General features: G+C 44.1%; 1 pseudogene; it reads left to right on the top strand.

Moving 5' to 3' along the window:
• Positions 1 to 21,159, top strand: part of LOC129715724 (zinc finger protein 229-like) — a 37,042-nt pseudogene extending 15,883 nt beyond the window's left edge.
• Positions 21,160 to 21,165: the final 6 nt, after the last annotated feature.

The raw sequence follows: 21,165 nt of genomic DNA on the forward strand, positions 1-21,165 counted from the left end.
TGAATGCAGATTTACAGTGCATCCTATTTTTCCTCGGTAGTATAGTGATTAGTATCCCCGCCTGACACGCGGGAGACCGGGGTTTCATTTATGAGGAGCTACAGGGCTTTATTCCCTAACCTTTTGCTTTTGATATATGTTAAGCCTTTATGACCACTTTTTTGATGTTTATTAGTAATTGCCTGTATTGCATGTCATTGTGGATAGCATGTGCCTTTAAATTTTAGACTGCCCGTTATAATGTGTGTGGGATTTATGACGTGTTTATGGGGCGTGTTTGCAGCTTAACTGCTTGCTCAGAAGTTTAGTTTTTAGAATAGTTTGGAGATACGATGGAGAAGGTTAATCCTTCGACCATGTCATTGTTGTGGAGACACGAGGAGCTTTCTAATCTATAAAGTAATAAGCTGGAGTTCGAAGAAGATTGCCGTAACATCGGAAAACCTTGGATGTATCTTACTCTTTTCTACCAACAATAAAGCAAATATTCATCAACATACTGTGTTGAAGCTTTATGAATGGAGAAGCTCTGACGGTCTCTGAGGCAGCTTGCATGCGTATCGAAGATATTCCCCTTATCTTTTCTCACCCAATTAGCGGCTAAGGTGCTAATTACCTGAATGATATGTTAAATCTGCCGCTACAGGGAGGGCTTGAGGGGGAGTGGGTTTGGTGCCGAGGGGGATGAATGGGGGGTGGGTCAAGTGAGTCAAGGAACAGGGTAGGGAGCCTGGTGGGGGTTCATATTGTTTGGGGGTGGGGAGGAGGGGGGAGGGAGCAAAGGGGGGTAAGGAGCAGGAGGCGGCAGAACAGGGGTAAGGGGCAGGGAGCCACAGGGAGGAGGTCACATTGTTTGGGGGTGGGGAGGGTGTTGCAGTTTAGGAAGTCAAACCAGGGCAGGATCTTCACTGTGAATGGCGGGGCGCTGGGGGAATGTGTGGAGCCGAGGGATCTAGGAGTGTGGGTACGAGTTGGGCCGAAGGGCCTCTTTCCAACGCTGTATCACTCTATGGCAAAGTGCTGGAGTAACTCAGCTGGTCAGGCAGCATCTGTGGAGAAGATAGACACAAAGTGCTGGTGTAACAGTGCTGGTCTACCTTTGCTTACTTTCACTGACTCCCCTCCTCTCCTCCTTCCCCTCTGCTCCTACTTCTTCTTCTATGTAGTTTTTTTGGCGGTTGGCAAACAACTTTTTAGTGCATTACCGCCACCAACTGGTATGGAGTGTGGATCAAATAACATTATAACTTATATACTAATAACCGATATCTTTCCGAACAAATTGGTTACCCTGAGAAAAAGCAATAGGATTTGATAGCACTTATATGAATTCTTTTGTAAAATATCTATGAAATCGAATTGTACTTTTTCTTTTCTGAATCGTTCACTCATTTGTCTTCTTTCTTCCTCATACCTCTCACAACCCCTCTGCTCCTGGAACTTGACCGGTTTGTCAAATGGACAGAAATGTGAAGGGAATCTGATTGATGATTCGCGACGCCCTTGGAGACAGCGGGTGATTGGCCTGAAATTAGATCCACGCGGATTTTAGGGGGAGCTGGTCGGTGATTGGACGCGAATCCTCTTGACGACAGCCGCTGATTGGACGCCGACTGAGGTGATTATGTGATTGGACGCGAGTCCCCTTGGCGACAGCGGCTGATTGTAGGCCGAGTGACCTCATTATGTGATTGGACGCCGAGTGACCTCATTATGTGATTGGACGCCGAGTGACCTCATTATGTGATTGGACGCGAGACCCTTGGAGACAGCGTGAGATTGGACGCCGACACGTCATTATGTGATTGGACGCGAGTCCCCTTGGAGACAGCGTGTGATTGGACGCCGAGTGACCTAATTATGTCATTGGACGCCGAGTGACCTCATTATGTGATTGGACGCGAGACCCTCGGAGACAGCGTGTGATTGGACGCCGAGTGACCTTATATGTGATTGGACGCGAGACCCTTGGAGACAGCGTGTGATTGGCCGCGTAAAGGGCGGGAGGGAGGCGCGTCGGTTGCAGAAACGGTTTGGATTTGAACTCGACCGTGGATGTGGGATCCCAGACTCGACGGTGTTTCACATCCAGCGCCGCCCGCGGCTCCACTCGACTCCCGCAGCCACAGCTCCTCCATGTTGGAGTCGGCGGGCGGGCGGGCGGTCACACACACAGCTCCGGAGTTTACCGCATGGCGAGGCGAGGCGACCCAGGTAGGGAGGGCATCGCCCGCCCGCCCGCTCTCTCCGTGATGGGGTCCCAGCGCTGCGCCGCCGCCCAAGCTGTAGTCCCGGCCTCTCCCGGCAGGAAACGCCGCTCCAGTCCCATGGTGGTGGACGGCCGCGAGGAACTGGACTCCCCAACATCGGGAACATGTTTCCTGCCTCTAGCGGGTCCAAACCCTTAACTAGCAATGTTACAAAAATTTTGAGATTTCAAAAATCAAGTCTGCAATTTATCCCATCAGATAAAGCATAAAAAGAAGTTTAATTTGACACCTAATTCACTTTCATATCTCAAGTATTTAAAAAGTTATGGCAATTTCCATACTCGCAAATTAGCATCTTGTTCCCTATTGATTTTCTATGGACATAACAAAAAAGCTGTGATCGTGGACAGTCAAAAGCCCATAACTTTCTTATAAATTACGAGAACTGAATGAAATTTTCAGTTATCATAGATTGAAGCCTTCTGAAACAAATATAAAACAATCTTACTTGGATAACCTGAAATTAAAGCATATAATTAGTTAGTTACCCAATTGTAGCTAATTTCAAACTTCAATTACTAGATCTAAACATCTATCCGTAGATTTTGTTAATGAGAACAACATTCCACTATAACACTGACGTGATCAGTCGTATGACAATGCCTCAAATATGTCTGGATGCGATAGTGGCCTGAACGTGGTGGGTGTCAAAGCGGCAGAGTGTTGCTACAGACTGGATCCCTTTTTATCTGCTTCTACACATCGATGCAATGTTCTGGCATCATCTTTAGGTTGACCATGTTGTGGTCAAGCGTGTGTCTGACACGAGATGGTCGTCACATTTTGATGTTGGCAATTCTATGTATGGGGGTTTTGAGAATATGAAACATGCACTAGATTGTGTATTAGCTGACATTGAACACCACCAGGGGAGATGGCCAGCCGTGTCGGCAGTCTGCGCGCTTTTTTCATCTTTTTGTTATTTTCAAGTTTAATTTAATGTACTTCAGTTTGTTTTATGTGTGTGTGTGGTGTGTGTGTGGGGTGGGGGGGGGTCAGGGGAAACGGTTTTTTCAAGTTCTTACCTTCCCGGAGATGTGATCAATTTTCGGATCACATTCTCTGGGCTCTGCGGCCTAACATCGTGGAGCTGGAGTCCTCCTCAGACTGTCGTGAGCCCCACCGCGGGCCGCGGACTTAACATCGGAGCGGATCCCTTGCCTAGGATCGCTCCCATCGCGGCCTGCGGACTTACCATCAAGGGCTCACAGTCTCAGGAGAGGCTGAGTCGGGAGCTCCAATGCTGTAGAAGGTTCGTCCAGCCCCGACGCGAGGTTCGATCGCCCGGCGCGGGGGAACTGACATTCCCCTGATGCAGGAGCTGAACGCCTCGACGCGGAGGGCCCAAACACCACCGGCTACGGGAGTCAAGACCATCCCGTCAACCGAGGCTCGAGGCCCCCGACCGAGGAAGAACATAAGGGAAGGACTTGAGCTTTATTTCGCCTTCCATCACAGTGAGGAATGTGTAGGAGTCACTGTGGTGGATGTTGATGTTAAAATGTGTTTTTGAGTCTGTTGCTTTTAATTGTGTGACTGACCTGGCCAGTGAAATTCCTCGTATGTTGCAAAACATGCTTGGCGAATAAAATCTGATTCTGAAGTGAACACAAGGTGAGGGGCAGAAGCATTGAGCGAGAAAATGGAGAACCTGGCAACGATCTTTCTCACAATTCTTTGCAATGATATTCTCGAAAGAGTGAACAGAACAAGTAAGGTCATGCAGTCAGAGGATGCAAACATACTTGTTGTCATGAATCTTCCTGAGTCTCTGAAATCCTGTCTTTGGGAAATTAGAGACAAATTTAGTGAACGCGCATTGAAAGCCAGGAGTAAGTGTCCAGATTGAGATTATAGTGATGTGAAAAAACGGGAACTAAAACTAAATGTGTAGGTAGGGGCCCCAGTGCACTGCTTTGCCCAGGGGCCTATAATGCTGTTAAGGCCCTGTATCCACGCCTTGTCAATCTCAATGATGAATTTCAATGCCTTATCGGTTTAAGAGAGAGAAGAGACATTTATTGTCACATGCACCAATTGCTAAAGTGAGATTAGGGTTACCATGCAGACATACGAATAAAATAACACAATACACGATAGAATTTAACATGAACATCCCCACACAGCGGAATTAACGTTTCCCACTGTGAGGGAAGGCAATACAGTTCAGACCTCTCCCTCTTTGTTCACCCATGGTCGAGGCCTTTGAGCCCTCTGCAGGCGCCGCTACGGCGGTCCGATGTTCAGCCGGGATGATCGGAGCTCCGGCGTTGGAACGGAGAACACTCTCAGCGGCTTTGAGTTTCCGAATCGGCCGCTGGGTGGAGATTCAACGCTAGTGACCCCCTGCAAGAGGTCCCACGACTCCGCGATGTTAAAGTCAACGGCGCCCGCGGCTGGAAGCTCCGCAAACTACAGCTCTATGATGTTAAAGTGGGCAGTCCCAACACACCGGAGCTCCACACGGCGACCCCCAACAAGACATCGCCCGTTCCGCGATGGAATCCACTGCTGCGCCGCTGCTGAAGCTCTGGACGGTCTCCGACAGGAAAGGCCGTGCCAATCCATATGGTTGGCTGCGCGGAGGGTGGCGAAGATGCGACTCGGAATAAAGACGCATCTCCGTCCAGGTAGTGAGTGAGAAAATCGGTTTCCTCCTCCTCCCCAGCCCCCACATAAAAACGTCTAAAAGACACCCAAAAACAAACGTTTAGACAGACTAAAATGTTTTTTAAAAGGATGAAGCCAGCTGCTGGCGAGGCTGCCCCACTCGATCACAGGCTAGTGTGATTGTCAGTTTAGGTTAGAGATACAGCCCTTTGGCCCGTACACTAACACAATCTTACGCACTAAGGATAATTTACAATTTTTATTGAACGAGTTTGGAGTGTGGGACTAAACTGGAGCAACGAGAGAAAGCCCACGCAGGTCACAGGTACTACAAACCCCGGACAGGCAGCACCCGTGGTCAGGATCGAACCTGCATCTCTGGCGCTGTGAGGCAGATACTCTACCGCTGCGCCACCGTGCTATTTCAGAATTGATGACTTTACATTCTTGGAAAGGATTAACTCATTCAAATCGACATTCCTGCCTCAAGTCTTTTGTGTGTGTGTGTGGGGGGGGGGGTCCTTTAAAATATATATCGAATCTTTCCCAGAAAATTCTCCGGAAACAGACATGACAACAAGCAAATATTTATTGTATGCAGGAAGAGGAGAGGAGAGGGGGGGGAGGGGTCACAGAGACAGGGAGAGGGGATGTAGGGTCCGGGGAGGAAGGAGCTACAGAGACGGGGTGTAGGGGTCGGGGAGGAGGGAGCTACAGAGGGGATGTAGGGGTCAGATCAGATGCAGATAAAGGGACAGGGACAGGCATGACCTCTGTGCTTGGTTAGGATTATAACAATGTGTTCTCCATCTTGAACGATGTAGTCAGCGATTCCTGTTGGAGGAAAACATTGTTATTTACGGTGCATCTGGTTTAATGGTTTGGAGAGATAGAGAGACAGGGATAGAGAGAGATACATGGAACAACAGCGTAAAGGGCCCCTCTCTCCCTCCCTTCTCTTTCCACCCCTCAATCTCTCTGCCTCTCTCTCCCTCTTTCTCTCTCTCTCCCGCCCCTATCTCTCTCTGTCTCGCTTTCCCATCTCTCCCCACACTCATTCTCTCCCCACACTCATTCTCTCCCCACTCCCTCTCTCTCTTGTTCTCCCCCGATCGTTCTCTCTTTCTCCTTCACTATCTCTCTCTCTCACCGTCCAGTGCAAAGATATTATAGCAGAGCTTGTAGCTTGTAGCTCCGCTATAGGATCTTTGGTCCAGTGCGGGTCGGTTCCATCTTGGCCGCGACGTCATTTCCGGGCGGAGGCCGCCCCGCTGCTCGACCCGGCAGCCTGCGGGGCAACGGGCCGGGGCCGAGACGTCATTTCCGGGCTGAAGCCCCAATGCGCCGCGCGGTCTCTCTCGCTGTCTCCGGGACTCGGGCCGGGCGGGGATAAGGCCGGGGCCGGTTTCTCCCTCTGCCGTGAAACGGGCCGGGGCGGGATAAGCGAGCGGGCATTTCGGGATAAGCCTCTGAGTACCGGGGCCGGGGCTCTCTAAGCCGCTGAGTACCGGGGCCGGGCCAGTGCGGGATATTATAGCCGTGAGTACCGGGGGATCTTTGGTCCCCGGAAGCCGTGAGTACCGGGGCCGGGGGCGGGATAAGCCGTGAGGGGCAACGGGGCCGGGGGCGGGATAAGCCGTGAGTACCGGGGCTCTCGCCGGGGGCGGGGGCGGGATAAGCCGTGAGTACCGGGGCCGGGGGCGGGATAAGCCGTGAGTACCGGGGCCGGGGGCGGGATAAGCCGTGAGTACCGGGGCCGGGGGCGGGATAAGCCGTGAGTACCGGGGCCGGGGGCGGGATAAGCCGTGAGTACCGGGGCCGGGGCGGGATAAGCCGTGAGTACCGGGCCGGGGGCGGGATAAGCCGTGAGTACCGGGGCCGGGGGAGGGGGTCCAGGGTCCAGTCCTCCGGCCAGGCCGCGGCCTCGCACCCGGGAGACAGTGACTGGGCCTGGGGTTGGCGGAGCGCTCGGGCAGCCGGGCCTGGGTTCGGGCCTGCGCCGGGTCCCGCCGCCGCAACACGACCATCAATCTCGGGTGGGGCTGATGGGTCTCTCTCTCTCTCTATATATATATATATATATATATCTCTATCTCTCTCTTCTGGTCAAATAGTAAACGACTGCAGGATAATGAACACAGACATCTCTCTCTCCCTGTCTGTGTTTCTCCATCTCTCTCTCTCCTCACCTTACCTAGGTCATCCTTACCTTGGAGGACTTACACAGTTCCCGCTGCATCAAAAAATCCCAGAGTATTATAAAGGACATTTCCCACCCCGGACACTCCCTGTTTGAACTGTTGCCGTCAGGCAGACGGTACAGATCTACAAGGACAAGGACGAACAGACTAAAAAACAGTTTTTACCCCACTGCTATAAAAGCACTAAATGTAGCCGCCAAGGAACGCAGGGGCGATACATACTAAGGGACTGTGGTACACTGTGAAATCGGCAGAAGGATGGAGGGTTGGGTTGTTTATGCGTGCTATTTTCATGATATTTATTTTAGTTGTTTATCTTTTAATATTTTATCTTGTATGTATCGTTAGCTTTTAGAAATGTTTGAATGGTGCACTGACTGGCTGACATTTTTAAATTTCGTTGTACATGGTTCATGTTACAATGACAATAAAGAAACTATTCTATCTATCTCTGTCTCTCCCTGTCTATCTCAGTCTCTCGCTGTATTTCTGTCATTCTCTCTCTCTGTCTATCTCTATCTCTATCCATCCTATATCCCTCTATCTCTCTATCAATTTTCTATTTGCAAATTTTCAAATTTAAATACTTTATTGGCATGATAAAATACATCATTTGAATTGAATTCTGTCTTTAATTTGTGTACTAGTCATGTCTCTACTATTTATTTCATTCCGCATACATGTTTTTCCTCTACTTGCTAAATTTTTGTAAGATGTCCTTGAGACTCTTGAAAGGCGCCCATAAATAAAATGTATTATTATTATTATTTATCATTATATTGCCAATGTATAGAACATAGAAACATAGAAAATAGGTGCAGGAGTAGGCCATTCGGCCCTTCGAGCCTGCACCACCATTCAATATGATCATGGCTGATCATCCAACTCAGTATCCTGTACCTGCCTTCTCTCCATACCCCCTGATCCCTTTAGCCACAAGGGCCACATCTAACTCCCTCTTAAATATAGCCAAGGAACTGGCCTCAACTACCTCCTGTGGCGGAGAATTCCAGAGATTCACCATTCTCTGTGTGAAAAATGATTTCCTCATCTCGATCCTAAAAGATTTTCCCCTTATACTTAAACTGTGACCCCTTGTTCTGGACTTCCCCAACATCGGGAAGAATCTTCCTGCATCTAGCCTGTCCAACCCCTTAAGAATTTTGTAATTTTCTATAAGATCCCCCCTCAATCTTATAAATTCTAGCGAGTACAAACCAAGTCTATCCAGTCTTTCTTCATATGAAAGTCCTGCCATCCCAGGAATCAGTCTGGTGAACCTTCTCTGTACTCCCTCTATGGCAAGAATGTCTTTCCTCAGATTAGGAGACCAAAACTGTACGCAATACTCCAGGTGTGGTCTCACCAAGACCCTGTACAACTGCAGTAGAACCTCCCTGCTCCTATACTCAAATCATTTTGCTATGAATGCTAACATACCATTCGCCTTCTTCACTGCCTGCTGCACCTGCATGCCTACTTTTAATGACTGGTGTACCATGACACCCAGGTCTCGTTGCATCTCCCCCTTTCCTAATCGGCCACCATTCAGATAAAGTCTACTTTCCTGTTTTTGCCACCAAAGTGGATAACCTCACATTTATCCACATTATACTGCATCTGCCATGCATTTGCCCACTCACCCAGCCTATCCAAGTCACCTTGCAGCCTATGGCACAGAACATAACATACATATTTAAAATGCATAAATATAAATACAAGTATACAGTGCATGGATAGATATGTCACTGTACATATGAAAAAGTTCACTTAAAAGATAGACAAAGTACAAATTCTTAAGACCATACAAAGCTTTAATTTAACGTCTGACGTGTGTGGACTGAGAGACTCAGAGGCAACAGTTTCACGTCTGAATCTCCAGCAGTACACAAAGAAATACCAGAACACGCGAGTTTATATACGTACTGAAATAAAACCAATTGCATGATGTAATGTACAAAAACCATCATCCACCTCCAAATATGGAGTTGTTTTTCACTCTTTGCCAAAAGCCAGTTACCCCAATGGCATCCTCTGGGCCCGTTCCTATCTGATTAACCTCTTCAACTTACATAAAAAACCTTGCAAGAGAGCTGCGAACTTTTCACCTTAAGTTAAAAAAACCCTTGTCACGATGGAAGTTATCCAAATCCCATCATGCATTACAATTGGCCTTTTACAACTGGAAAGCTTAAATATGACAACAATCAATTAATAACTAACTCTTTCACGTATATATATATATATAACATACACACTCGCAATACACCTATAGTCCTTTATTGATTGCTACATGTTCTTGCAGCTGTAGGCAGTACAACAGGATAACAAGTTTAGCAATTCAGTATTAATTTCTTAGTATCAGTTAATTTCAATTAGTGTGTGCGTGCCTGTGTGCATATTGGTTATTCACCGTCTCTCAGGTTATGGAATGCTGTTACGTATTGTGCACCATGATGTGCCGTATTACCTTATAACCATATAACAATTACAGCATGTGATATATTTGATATATTCTCAAAGCTATTTAAGACAAAAATGGAACCTAACACTGAAATGATTATATTTGGAGTAAGTGGAGATGGGAACAAATTAAATACACACCAAAACTCATTTTTCAATTATGGGTTAATAACAGCAAAAAAAATACTTAAATTTTGGAAAAATGCTAATATACCCACATTTAAAATGTGGATTAGTAATATGCTGGACAGCACATTTGGAAGAAATGACTCCTCCTAATAGACAAACAAGACGTATTGTTAAGGAGTTGGTCCCCATTTATTGATTTCTTGGATTCATGTGGTGACATAGTATCATGAAAACCAACAGTTTCAGGTATGGGTGAAAGATGATTTAGAATATTAAAAAAAAAACATCTCACTGTGGCAATGGAATAATCTCCCTCCTGCTTTCCTTCTTCACTTATTCCTTCTCTTTCACTTTTTCTTTATTGGTTTTTCACCCACGCTCACTAATCTATTCTTCACTTTTCACAACCTCTTTTTCTTCTCTCCTTTCTCACTTCTCTCTTTAAAAAAAAAGGGAAGTTGTACAGAGAATGTAATATGTTAACATTTTTCTTGTACCAATGCATTGTACTCGCTTCTAATAAATAAAATATTAAAAAAAAAACAATTACAGCACGGAAACAGGCCATCTCGACCCTTCTAGTCCATGCCGAACACGTATTCTCCCCTAGCCCCATATACCTGCGCTCAGACCATAACCCTCCATTCCTTCCCGTCCCATATAACTATCCAATTTATTTTTAAATGCTAAAAATGAACCTGCCACCACCACCTTCACTGGAAGCTCATTCCACACAGCCACCACTCTCTGAGTAAAGAAGTTCCCCCTCATGTTACCCCTAAACTTCTGTCCCTTAATTCTCAAGTCATGTCCCCTTGTTTGAATCTTCCCTACTCTCAGTGGGAAAAGCTTATCCATGTCAACTCTGTCTATCCCTCTCATCATTTTAAAGACCTCTATCAAGTCCCCCCCCTTAACCTTCTGCGCTCCAAAGAATAAAGCCCTAACTTGTTCAACCTTTCTCTGTAACTTAGTTGCTGAAACCCAGGCAACATTCTAGTAAATCTCCTCTGTACTCTCTCTATTTTGTTGACATCCTTCCTATAATTAGGCGACCAAAATTGTACACCATACTCCAGAATTGGCCTCACCAATGCCTTGTACAATTTTAACATTACATCCCAACTTCTATACTCATTGCTCTGATTTATAAAGGCCAGCACACCAAAAGCTTTCTTTACCACCCTATCTACATGAGATTCCACTTTGAGGGAACTGTGCACAGTTATTCCCAGATCCCTCTGTTCACCTGCATTCTTCAATTCCCTACCATTTACCATGTACATCCTATTTTGATTTGTCCTGCCAAGATGTAGCACCTCACACTTATCAGCATTAAACTCCATCTGCCATCTTTCAGCCCACTCTTCCAACTGGCATAAATCTCTCTGTAGACTTTGAAAATCTACTTCATTATCCACAACCCCACCTATCTTAGTATCATCTGCATACTTACTAATCCAATTTACCGCACCATCATCCAGATCATTGATGTACATGACAAACAACAGTGGACCCAACACAGATCCCTGTGGCACCCCACTAGTCACTGGCCTCCAACCTGACAAACAACCATCCGCCATTACTCTCTGGCATCTCCCATTCAGCCACTGTTGAATCCATCTTGCTACTCCACCATTAATACCCAACCATTGAACCTTCTTAACCAACCTTCCATGAGGAACCTTGTCAAAGGCCTTACTGAAGTCCATATATACAACATCCACTGCTTTACCCTCATCAATTTCCCGAGTAACCTCCAAAAAATTCAAGAAGATTAGTCAAACATGACCTTCCAGGCACAAATCCATGTTGACTGTTCCTAATCAGACCCTGTTTATCCAGATGCTTATATATATTATCTCTAAGTATCCTTTCCATTAATTTGCCCACCACTGACGTCAAACTAACAGGTCTATAATTGCTAGGTTTACTCTTAGACCCCTTTTTAAACAATGGAACAACAGGCACAGTACGCAAATCCTCCGGTACTATTCCCGTTTCTAATGACATTTGAAATATTTGTGTCATAGCCCCTGCTATTTCTACACTAACTTCCCTCAATGTCCTAGGGAATATCCTGTCCGGACCTGGAGACTTATCCACTTTTATATTTCTCAAAAGTGTCAGTACTTCCTCTTGTCTGAATCTCATAGTTTCCATAGCTACTCTACTTGTTTCCCTTACCTCACATAATTCAATATCCTTCTCCTTGGTGAATACCGAAGAAAATAAATTGTTCAATATCTCCCCCATCTCTTTTGACTCTGCAGATAGCTGTCCACTCTGACTGTCTAATGGACCAATTTTATCCCTCGTTATCCTTTTGCTATTAATATAGCTGTAGAAACCCTTTGGATTTACTTTCACCTTACTTGCCAAAGCAACCTCATATCTTCTTTTAGCTTTTCTAATTTCTTTCTTAAGATTATTTTTACATTCTTTATACTCCTCAAGCACCCCATTTACTCCATGCTGCCTGTAATTATTGTAGATCTCTCTCTTTTTCCGAACCAAGTGTCCAATTTCCCTTGAAAACCATGGCTCTTTCCAATTTTTACTATTTCCTTTCAACCGAACAGGGACATAAAGATTCTGTACTCTTAAAATTTCACCTTTAAATGTACTCCATTTCTCTTCCACATCTTTCCCATAAAACAAACTGTCCCAATTTACTCCTTTTAAATCCTTTCGCATCTCCTCAAAGTTAGCCTTTCTCCAATCAAAAATCTCAACCTTAGGTCCAGTTCTGACCCTCTCCATAATTATATTGAAACTAATGGTATTGTGATCACTGGTCCCGAACTGTTCCCCAACGCATACCTCTGCCACCTGACCCGTCTCATTTCCTAACAGGAGGTCCAGCACCGCCCCTTCTCTAGTAGGTACTTCTATGTATTGCTGCAAAAAACTATCCTGCACACATTTTACAAACTCCAACCCATCCAGCCCATTTACAGAATGTGTTTCCCAGTCTATGTGTGGAAAATTGAAATCTCCCACAATCACTACCTTGTGCTTACTACTAATATCTGTAATCCCCTTACCTATTTGCTCTTCCAATTCTAGCTGCCCATTTGGCGGTCTATAATACACCACTATAAGTGTTGCTACCCCTTTCCCATTTCTCAGTTCCACCCAAATAGCCTCCCTAGACGAGCCCTCTAATCTATCCTTCACCAAGGATTATTCTTAGTTTTGATATATCATCTAGTTCTTTAAAATCTGGGTTTGCCAAAGTATGTTTTCCTTGTTTTGTCAATTTTTCTGCATTTTAGGAGGAAGCGTACCTCTGTTTCAACTTCATCTGTCAAACAGTGGCCGCATATTCTATTTTCTCTTGGTTGCCAAAATCTCTTCTGTCTTCCTTTTTCAACTGCCAAATGGTGGTCACTTCACCTGTATTTGGTGAGGGTCTGTCTCTGCTTTATGTCTCTTACAGTTGAGAGATAGTCTGCCAATTGATAATCATTTTTATAATAATAATAATAATAAATTTTATTTATGGGCGCCTTTCAAAAGTCTCAAGGACACCTTACAAAAATTTAGCAGGTAGAGGAAAAAACATGTAAGGGGAATGAAATAAATAGTAGAGACTTGACTAGTACACAAACTAAAGACAGAATGCAATACAAAACACAATAATAAGGCAATTAATGCACAGATGAAAAGGGAGGGGGATGTGGGGCTAAGGATAGGCAGAGGTGAAGAGATGGGTCTTGAGGCGGGACTGGAAGATGGTGAGGGACACGGAATTGCGGATCTTTATGGCACAGTAACATTCTAATCTGCTTTGGATTTTGGTTTCTTTATCGCAATGTTCCAAATAAGTTTATTTTCATTGTTTGATAATTGTTTGTGGGGAAGAGCCGATCCTGGACTGACTCTAGACTCTGGTCCTGTCCACGGGGGGGAAATGGAGGAGGTCTGACCAAATTTTGTGCCTTCCACCACAGTGATGAATGCTGTGGTGGTTGTTTGTGTTACATTTTTATTGTGGTTGTGTGTTCTTTATTATTGTACCGCTGCTGACAACCCAAATTCCACCGACCCTGGTTGTGTGGCAAATAAATTCTATCAATTTGGTTCACTCTAACTGGTGATTGGGGGGTCAGTATTGATCTGAGGCTGGTCAGGGTTTAACTGGATAGGGTTTAACTAAATAGGGGTAGTTCGTCTCAGTGCCAAATGACACAGGGAACTCTTCTGGTTTCCTCTCTTGGGTTTGAAGGGCTTTAAACTGGAGGGTATCTGGGGGGCTAGATTTAAGGTGATTCCGAAAATTTAGTGCTCGTTTCTAGATATTTATTGTCAGTGGGTATGTGCCTAATTCCACCCTACATGCATTTGTTGGTGTTTTTCTTTGGATGCAGAGAATGTTCCGACAAAATTCCGCATGCAAGACCTCTGTTGTATGTTTTCCCCATTTAATATAGCTATGGTGACTGAGCGGACCCCATACTTCACTACCATAAAGTGCAATAGGCTGGATTACACTGTCAAATATATATATATATATATTTTTTTTGAAATACATTTTTTATTTGATGCATCTGCATATCATAGTCCAAACCAATACAGACTTTGTTTAACGGTTACATATTAAATATCCAGGTTTCCAGGGACCCAGTTACCAAAGTAGCTGGGATCCTCCTTTATCGGTTACATATTAACATTGCCTCTAATTATTTGTTTATATTTATAGATAGGAAAAAGAAAGAAAGAAAGAAATTAGTAAAATAGGATAAACTATCAATAATACAACTTAGGAGATAGGTCCGTAGGTCAGAGAACGTAACTATTCATCTAGTTCTGGGTTCAGGCTTCAGTCCGGCCTCTGCGCCGGTCCAATCTACCCCTTCAAATAATCTATAAATGGAGACCATATTCTAATAAATAATTCTGGTTTGTCAATTAAAACAAATCTAATTTTTTCCAAATGTAAGGTGTCCGACATCTCCATAATCCACATCTTGATTGTGGGGGTTGTTGGGTTTTTCCTAAATTTTAAGATCAATTTTTTCCCCAATTATTATACTGTAATCAAGGAAATTTCTTTGGTTTATTTCGGTAGCGGTGTGGAATGAGCTTCCAGTGGAAGTGGTGTCGGCAGGTTCATTGGTATCATTTAAAAATAAATTGATAGGCATATGGATGAGAAGGGAATGGAGGGTTATGGTATGAGTGCAGGCAGGTGGGACTATGGGAAAAAAGTTGTTCGGCACGGACTTGTGGGCCGAGATGGCCTGTTTCCGTGCTGTAATTGTTATATGGTTATATGGTTATTGTGAGCGTTCGGTATTGTTCTGATATGCCCAATATTATTAATTTAGGATCGGGATCCAGTTGGATATTAACGACTACAGATATTATTTAAAAAATATCCATCCAGTAATTTTTAAATGTTATACAATTTACAAAAGTAGGGGTTAAATTAGCCACGTGGTATTGACATTTATCACAGATAGGAAAGATATTCGGAAAAATCCTAATTAATTGTGTTTTAGAATAATGCAGTCTATGGAGTACTTTATTATATTGTATTAAAGAATGTCTGGCATTTAACGAACATTGGTGTATATGTTGTAGGCTTTTGTCCCAAATATCTTTCATTATGGGTTGAGCTAATTCCTTTTCCCATGCTAGTCTATATAATTCCGTCGACGGATTCTCACTGTCTAGAAAAGTATTATAAATGTACGATATTAATTTGACTGTGTTAGGGTGTTTATTCAAACATTCATCTAGAATCTCAGGTTCTCTGGTTCTGTATTCTCGTTTATGTGTTTTAACATAATCTTTAAGTTGTAAATATCTAAAAAAACTATTTGAATGTAATCCGTAGTTCTGTTGTAACTCCTGATACGAGAGAAAAATACAATTTCTTTAAAGATGTCCCATCTTTTTAATTCCATGATTTTTCCATTGTGCAAAACCGTTATCAAACACTGAGGGTTTAAATGAGGGAATATTTGCAATGGGGAGAGAAAGTGATACATTATCCAATTTTAATGTCTTTTTTAGTTGTTTCCAAATTCGAATACCACTATATATTATAGGGTTTTCACTATAGATTTTTTTATTCAATTTTGTGGGAACGAACAGAATCAGACCAATTTCAAAAGGCAAACAGTCTTACTTTTCCATCTTTAACCAGTCTGGTTGTTGATCCATATCTTCCAACCAAAAATTAATATTTGTGACATTGACTGCCCAAAAGTAAAATAACATTTGCTAAAACTAATCCTCCTTTGGTCTTAGATTTGCATGCGTTTTGCTTATTCGATGGTTCTTATCATTCCAAATAACACTTGTCAGTATAGAGTCAACTTTTTTAATGAAATGTTTTGGGAGACATATAGGAATTGATTGAAAAAGGTATGGCAATTGCGGAAAGAAAATAATTTTTATAGCATTAATTCTACCGAGCATTGAAATGAGAAGTGTTTTCTAATATTGAATATTCTTATGCAATTTATTAAGTAAAGGCATAACATTTGATTTAAATAAAGAAGTATATTTCTTGGTCACATAAATTCCTAGGTATTTAAATTTTTCATTTACTATTCTGAAAGGTGATTGTTGCAATATGTATAACTTAGGTTCCGTTATTGGCATAATCTCACTTTTATTCCAATTAATTCTAATCCCGAAAATATCCCAAATTGAGTTATAAGATTTAAGTTTGGAATGCTGATTTCTGGGTTTGTAATATATAGTAATACATCATCTGCATTTAGAGAGATTTTATTAACTGTATTTTTAGTACTATACCCATATATTTCTGGATGTGCTCGAACACTTTCTGCTAGTGGTTCTAGAGCAAGGGCGAATAATAATGGAGATAACGGGCATCCTTGTCTGCAGCCTTTAGATCAATCAAATTTTGATGATAACATTTGATTTGTCATTATTCTAGCTGTTGGGTTGGTATATAATACCTTAACCCATGTGTAAAACTTCTCACCCAGTTGAAATCTTTTCATCACTGAGAATAAATAGGGCCACATGATCGGATGCTTTCTCAGCGTCTAACGAGATGACTGCTAGATCTACATTAGTTATTCTGTTTGAGTATGTAATAATAAATAATCGTCTCAGATTATAATATGAGTAGCGTTTATGAATCACTAAACTTAATCTATGGGCTAAAATTTTGGTTAATATTTTCTGGTCGGTGTTTAAGTATTCAGTCGGTCGATAGTATTGTTTATTTGCTCTATATGACCCTGGATCTTCAGGGTCCTTATAACCATATAACAATTACAGCATGGAAACAGGCCATCTCGACCCTTCTAGTCCATGCCAAACACGTATTCTCCCCTAGTCCCATATACCTGCGCTCAGACCATAACCCTCCATTCCTTTCCCGTCCATATAACTATCCAATTTATTTTTAAATGATAAAAACGAACCTGCCTCCACCACCTTCACTGAAAGCTCATTCCACACAGCTACCACTCTCTGAGTAAAGAAGTTCCCCCTCATGTTACCCCTAAATATACTTATCCGTTTTGGGTATGAGTATTATTGTTGATTCATTTAAAGTTTCTGTTAGTTTCTGTTGCGTGAAGGCATGAGTATATAGTGTCTGCAGGCGTAGGGAGATCAGATCATGGATTTTTAAAATAAAATTTGCTATTTAAACCATCAGGGCCAGCGGCCTTTCCATTTTTTAAAGAACTAATAGATTCTTCAATATCTTTTACTGATATTTCGGCCCCTAATAATTCCCTCTCTTTCAGATCTAAACCTGTAAGATTACATTTCTGTAAAAATGATTCCATTCCTACAGACCCCCCTATTGTTTATGTTGAGTAAAGTGTTTGATAGTATTGAGAAAATCTATCATTAACATCCTTGGGTAATGTTAGTATTTCTTCCGTATCTGATTTAATTTTATAAATTGTTTTTTCCCCTTCCTGCTTCCGAAGTTGGCGTGCTAGTAATTTTTGTGGTTTATCACCGAACTCAAAGTGTAGCTGTTTAGTATTTTGATCAAGTTTTATGATTTGATCTGAATATATTTGATTTAACTTATATTTGAATGCAGCAATTTTATTATGTATTATTGTGCAGGGCGCGATTGCATTTTCCATATCTAATTGCCTTTCCAATACGTGTTGTTTGGCGCGATTCTCTTTATTACGAAAAGCTTGCGTGGAAATTAACGCACCTCCTATAAATGTTTTAAATGTTTCCCAAAGAAGGGAGGCAGGTGTTTCAGGGTAGTCATTAGTCTCGAAAAACATATTTATCTGTGTGATAAGGTATTCATAACATGCTTTATCATTTAAAATTTGAGGATTAAGTCTCCATTGTGTCTGCTTCTCAGTCATTCCACTTAGTTCGATCATAAATGTTAAAGTAGCATGGTCCGAAATTATAATATTATGATATTTCAAGTTATAAGTAAATGGGACAGGACAGATGAATTCTAAATTTAATAAATCTTCCTCCCGGACCTCTCCCCAAATAATACATATAATTCAAATCGAGTTTAAGATAGCAATTAAATAAGAAAAAAATAAATTAAAAAAATAAGGAGTTAATAAAGTGCAAGAAAAAAGAAGAAACTACATCTACAAATAGTGTAGTTAGTGTTAGCCACACTAGCGTGGCTGGCCATCTAAGGACTTCCGTAGCCTTAGAAACAATTATTACTAGCTCCACGCTATAATAAAAAATTTAAAAATTCAATAAAAGTAATTTACGGGATTAATGTTAAAACTATTTTGGTCCAAAAGATTAGTAATCATGTATTGAGAGACTATTCCTCTCTTGGCTGAGTATTAGTCAAATGTTAGTCTGATGTAAAAAAAAGAATAAACACACAGTCACGGAGATCTTTAGTTCCTTCTTTACCCTCTCGCATGCCAACAATTCTTAAATTCTGACGTCTCTGGCGTCCCTCCAAGTCAATACATTTTTCAGTTACTTTATGCAGTAAATCTGATAAATGCTTGTTCTCGGCGAGAAGTGTTTCTATAGTTTGAGAGCTTGTTTCGGCAATTGACTCCAAATGAGTTACGGCTTCAGTTTATTGATCTATTGAGATGAAGGCAGGATCCAACTTAGCATTAAGTTTGGATTCAATCGAGTTCATTTTCTGATTTACTTCATTGATTTGTAAATCGAGGTTTACAGACATTTCCTCCTTCATGGTAGTCAATTCTACATGGACAAACTTAATGATTTTATCTTCAAAATCATTTATAAAACCTTTCAGTATTTATTTAATGTTCATTTGTTCTTTAAAGTTTTTCAATTCATCTCTTATACTTGCAGTTTCTTTGGTGATAAGGATTTGAAGTTCCTCCATTTCGCTTTTCTTTGTCTTTGGCTTCTGGGCCTTTGAAACATCCTCCTGGGATGACATTAAAACTGAGCCCAAGGCTTCGGTCGGGCCTGCTTCTTCCACCAGAGGTTTGGCCTTTCCGGTTATTTTAGTCGCTCCCTTCGTGGTGGACTGTTTTACCAACATTATATCAGATATCGCAGGTCTGATGACTCAAATATTTTAAGCCAGATTCTGATTGGAATTTGGATGATGTAGAAACTTTTTATTGCATACAGAGCTCTTCGAGCTTTCTCTTTTAATGCATTCACTGCCATGTTGAAGCTCCCTGATGCTGCAACAAGGAGACCAAGGTACGTATAGCTCATGGTGTGTTCGATAATGGTACCATTCAGGATAAATTGAGAGTGTGTCTCTCTCTCTCGGTCTCTCTCTCGGTCGCTCTCTCTCTCGGTCACTCTCTCTCTCGGTCACTCTGTCTCTCGGTCACTCTCTCTCGGTCTCTCTCTCTCGTCTCTCTGTCTCTCTGTCTCTCTCTCTCTCTCTCTCTCTCTGTCTCTCTCTCTGTCTCTCTCTCTCTCTCTCTCTCTCTCTCTCTCTCTCTCTGTCTCTCTCTCTCTGTCTCTCTGTCTCTCTCTCTCTCTCTCTCTCTCTGTCTCTCTGTCTCTCTGTCTCTCTGTCTCTCTGTCTCTCTCTCTCTCTCTCTCTCTCTGTCTCTCTATTTCTCTCTCGGCTCAACTCAATGCCCGGATGCTCGGCACCCCCCAGTTCAGTGTGCCCCCCCTTCTCCCAATTGCCTCCTCACCCCCTCCTCTCCCCTCACATCCCCCCCCTCCCCTCACAACCCCCTGTCCCTTCTCTCCCTCCCCACACTTCCACCGTCCTCACCCCATCCCCATTCCCCCACCTTGCTTCCACACCAACTCTCCCCTCCTTCCCCCCATCATATCACCCCTCTCACTCCCCCAACCCCCGCTCATCTCCCAACCCCCCCCCCCCCCCCCCCCCCCCACCACCCCCTCCCGCCCCCAGTCCTTCAAGCACTTGTAATGTTCACGAGTTAGTAATGTCCTGTTTGCTGGCTTGTGACTCTATGTGTTCCCCTCCTGCAGGGTTTAGGAGTTGTCGACGGAGATGTAAGCGGCCATTGAGGTGCCGGTGAGCCCCCCATCTGCCCGGTGTGCGGGCTGAGCTTCGAGGGGCTGAGCTTCGCTGGAGTACCACATGGCGGGGCACAACAAGAAGAAGCGTTATGAGTGTGACGTGTGTGGCATGGCCTGCCCGTGCCCGAGCAAGCTGGAGACCCACCAGCGGATGCACACGGGAGAACGCCCCTTCGACTGCTCAGAGTGTGAAAAGAGTTTCAAGACGGCCAATGTCCTGGCGGGCCACCGGCGGGTTCACACGGGCGAGAAGCCCTATGACTGCTCCACCTGCGGCAAGAGCTTTACCGGGTTGTCGGGGCTGTGCCAGCACCGGCAGGTGCACAGCAGTGAGCGGCCCTTCACCTGCTCCGACTGCGGCAAAGGCTTCAAGTCGTCCAAGGACCTGAAGGAGCACAGGCGCCTGCACACCGGGGAGTCCTACACCTGCAGCGAGTGCGGCAAGGGCTTCACCAGGTCCAGCAACCTGCTGGTGCACCAGCGCACCCACACCGGCGAGCGCCCCTACACCTGTGCCCACTGCGGCAAGGGCTTTGCCCACTCCGGCCACATGCTGGAACACCAGCGCACCCACACCGGCGAGCGCCCCTACACCTGTGTCCACTGCGGCAGGGGCTTTACCCACTCCAAGAGCCTGCTGACGCACCAGCGCACCCACACCGGCGAGCGCCCCTACACCTGTGCCCAGTGCGGCAAGGGCTTCATCAGCAACAGCAGCCTGCTGAAGCACCAGCACTCCCACACCGGCGAGCGCCCCTTCACCTGCACCCAGTGCGGCAAGGGCTTCACCCAATCCGGCCACCTGCTGATGCACCAGCGCACACACACCGGCGAGCGCCCCTACACCTGTGCCCAGTGCGGCAAGGGCTTCACCCAATCCAGCACCCTGCTGGTGCACCAGCACACCCACACCGGCGAGCGCCCCTACATTTGTACCCAGTGTGGCAAGGGCTTCACTCAGACCAGCACCCTGCTGGAGCACCAGCGCACCCACACCGGCGAGTGTCCCTAAACCTGCGCCCAGTGCGGCA

This window comes from Leucoraja erinacea, unplaced genomic scaffold, assembly GCF_028641065.1.
Source record: "Leucoraja erinacea ecotype New England unplaced genomic scaffold, Leri_hhj_1 Leri_1358S, whole genome shotgun sequence".
NCBI lineage: Eukaryota > Metazoa > Chordata > Chondrichthyes > Rajiformes > Rajidae > Leucoraja > Leucoraja erinaceus.